The sequence below is a fragment of the Leptonychotes weddellii genome, chromosome 3 (assembly GCF_054177405.1).
Source record: "Leptonychotes weddellii isolate Sample4059 chromosome 3, ASM5417740v2, whole genome shotgun sequence".
NCBI lineage: Eukaryota > Metazoa > Chordata > Mammalia > Carnivora > Phocidae > Leptonychotes > Leptonychotes weddellii.
The window spans coordinates 146,131,256-146,134,623 of NC_138371.1; the positions used below are offsets into that span (position 1 = coordinate 146,131,256).

Consider the following 3,368-nt stretch of genomic DNA (forward strand, 5'->3'; position numbering starts at 1 on the left):
GGACATAAATAGAATTATAGGAGAAAGAGCCGACTAAGGGAGCGTTGACTCCTGCCACTGGCTGAGACACCCTCGATGTGCTGCCAGAGGAACTGACTGGCGGTGAGCTTATGGACATGAATGAGGAAAGCGGTTGTGATGAAAGAATGAAGATGTCCCAGAAGAAGTGAAAACACAAACACAAAACCAAAAACCAACAAATCTTCACATGAAAGGAATTCTTGAAGAAATTTCATGACATTGAAAGTACAAGGGATGAAGTGTTAGAAGCTGATACCACACTTAGAAGGGAATATGGCAGCTGACCAAGGCATAAAAAAAGATGCTTGCTCCATATTGATGAGAAGAAGAAAAGCACTAATAAAAGGACTTTGACAACACCAGCGGCTCACGCTGCATTTTACCATGCCTTTCACCCGAGACCCCTTCCAGCACCCTATGTTGGATAACGATGATACCTTCCTGGGAAAACTCCGGGCTTCCAAGAAACTGTCATATAAGAACCCAGCTCACCTTGCTCAGCAACAGGAACCCTGGAGTCGGCTCAGCTCAACTCCCATAATCACCTCCATGAGGCGGGATGTTTATTTTTTTGATCCTGAGATACCAAAGGATGACCTGGATTTCCGCTTAGCAGCCTTGTACAACCACCACACAGGGACATTCAAGAACAAAAGTGAGATACTCTTACACCAGGAGACCACCCAGGATACCCATGGAATCATCAAGACCCAATTCCCTGGAGAACTTTTACCCCCTCCTCCGCCACCTTCCATCACTTCCCAAGCTAACATCAGACACTGGATCAACCCTAAGAAGGAGTCTATCCACAGCATCCAGGGATCCATAGTGTCCCCTCACACTGCAGCCACCAATGGAGGCTACTCCTGAAAGAATGATGGTGGCTTCTTCTCTACCTAATGTTGACAGGTCCCTGGACTAAATTAATCATAGTGGAACATTCTGCTGCCCACCTCCATTAAATAGAATTGTGCTGGGAAAAAAAAAAAACAAAAAAAAGACTTTGACAATTTTTGTTTTTTACAATGAGATGAAACACTTTAATTTTCAAAGTTTCTAATATTTAAAATTACAGTGTACTAAATATTGATTTCACTAATCTTCATTTATCTATATGTTTAATACCAATACTAAGATAGCTTTAATGTTTGAAAAAAAAATAAAGGTCACAGAACAGTCACAATTTTTCTTATTGGTTATTAATATCACTTTGCACAATTTCAGCTTATACATTTTTAAGGTTCCATATGACTGTGCAAAGCAAGAACTGCCTGTACATAGCATTTTGTATCCACATCCATCATAACATCTGTCATGTTGGGTTGTCATTATTTATATGTGTGTATCTTTCCCATGAGACCATTGAGTTTTTGTGGAATAGGAACAGAATCTTCTGTATATTTCCCCCAAGGCTGTCTGGCACATGGCAGATCCTCAACAGTTTTGTTGATTGAATAAAAGAAATACTTTACACTCAATCTCAGAAATTTTACATGGAAAGCATATTGAACAACATATAATTTCCACATTTGCATGTTCTTGTACCTAAGATCATTAAAGAACATAAGGACTAGGTGATGACTAAGAATTTTTACCTTTATAAGACCCAAGGTATTGGAACTCTGTCCCTCAAAAAAAAAAAATGTTGACAAATACTCCTTATAAATAGTTGATTCCTATCACAATTTAAATAAAAAATGTCCTGATAGCAATTTTTAGACAAAAACTTTTTTGACTTCAGGCCAGTATAAGGGAAAGTATGCCCTTATTAGGGTTTATCTAACTGATTAATGCATTAAAATAAGCATTCTCATAGACCTGAAGTGTTTCTAAAACACACTGGATATGAAGTAGATCTTTATTCTTAGTTATTATTATTTAGTCAATTTTGCTAGAAAGTTGTGATTATAGTGGATCCAGGAGGCTATGCCAACTTGCCTGAAATTAATTTTTGATAAAATGGTAAAAAATGTTAGTATCTTGTCATCTACAAAGTATACTCATTTTCTCCATATCTTTTAAAATGAGATCAATTGTTAAAAGTCATTAGGGAACATAGATTAATCGAGAATAAAAGAGATTTTGAAGTTTGAGGGTTGCTATATATTTCTTACAGGTCAGTGCTTCTTGAAGTAGATATACTGAAGATCCTTGCAGTACTTACATACAGTCTTACCATGTGTAATTAGCTCATGTCATAGGTGATTAACCACATGAATTCAATCATGCCAAACTGGTCTACATCCTGCTTAACAAGATGAGTCCATTGATCACATTGGAGCCATGTCAAATTGCTATAAAAGTTTCTAAGACTTACTTTCAAATTCTATATTCATTTTGTGGTCCATACTTCAAGTGGCCCACTTGTAGTCCAGACTATGCTCCATAAGTTCAGCATTTTAAGCTTTTTTGACCACTAGACTTTCAGCCATTCATTCTCATGATTGCATCCTTCCCCATGCTGAGCACAAAGCAGATGTTCAAGGAATTTTACTAGATAAAATAAATAAGCTGCAAAACTAGTAAATGAAGAAACCATAGATTAAAAAAGGAGTATCTACGAAAGGAATAGGAGCTCAAAAGTGAAAAGTGAGATGCCTTGAGGTGAACCTAGGTGTGGGTCAAAGCCTTACCTAATTGTTGCTGGAGGAGGAATTGGGCATTGGGGTAGATTCTCAAGTCACAACTCTATTCAAAATGTGTCAAGTAAAATATACAATTTCTGTCCAACTATAATGGGAGGGTGGATACTCAGTGATTTCTGGAACTCTTTTCCTTCAACATTATATTAACTGACCAACTGGACATCTGTAAACCACAAGGATTCTTCTGACTCTGCTTTATGTTGTGTTGTGTCTGATCTCTGAGCATTAAAATGGCATTGTAAGTTGTGTTGTGTCCTCACAACCCAACTCTATATTGTAACAAATACAAAATAAAAACAAAACTTACTAAAGCAGATGTTAACAGCTGTCATGCTCAGAGAATAAAGATATTGAAAACCTAACTTAGAATAGATTGTATTCTAAAAGCTCCTTCTCTTTTTTGGCATACCCTATAGTATAAATTTTTTCCACAGGCAATTTAGAAAAATAGGAAACAGATATTTATTTTGTAAGGGAAATATTTTCCTTTTAGGGGTAAGATTATAAGTGCTGAAATAAAAGCAAGTAATCCTTCTCAAAATTATATACTATATATATTTAAATATATATTTTAATATTTTTACTAAAATATTTGTGTAAATTTAATAAATATATATTATATATTATAAACAACATACAATATATATCTTTATATTTTTATATATTTATAAAAATAAAATTTAAAATATTTTATATATATTA

The 3,368-nt window shown here is 35.1% G+C and overlaps 1 pseudogene; it reads left to right on the plus strand.

Annotated features, from left to right (window-relative positions):
* The first annotated feature begins 203 nt into the window (after positions 1–203).
* LOC102725808 (cilia- and flagella-associated protein 276 pseudogene) lies at positions 204–988 on the plus strand (annotated as a pseudogene).
* The last annotated feature ends 2,380 nt before the right edge of the window (positions 989–3,368 follow it).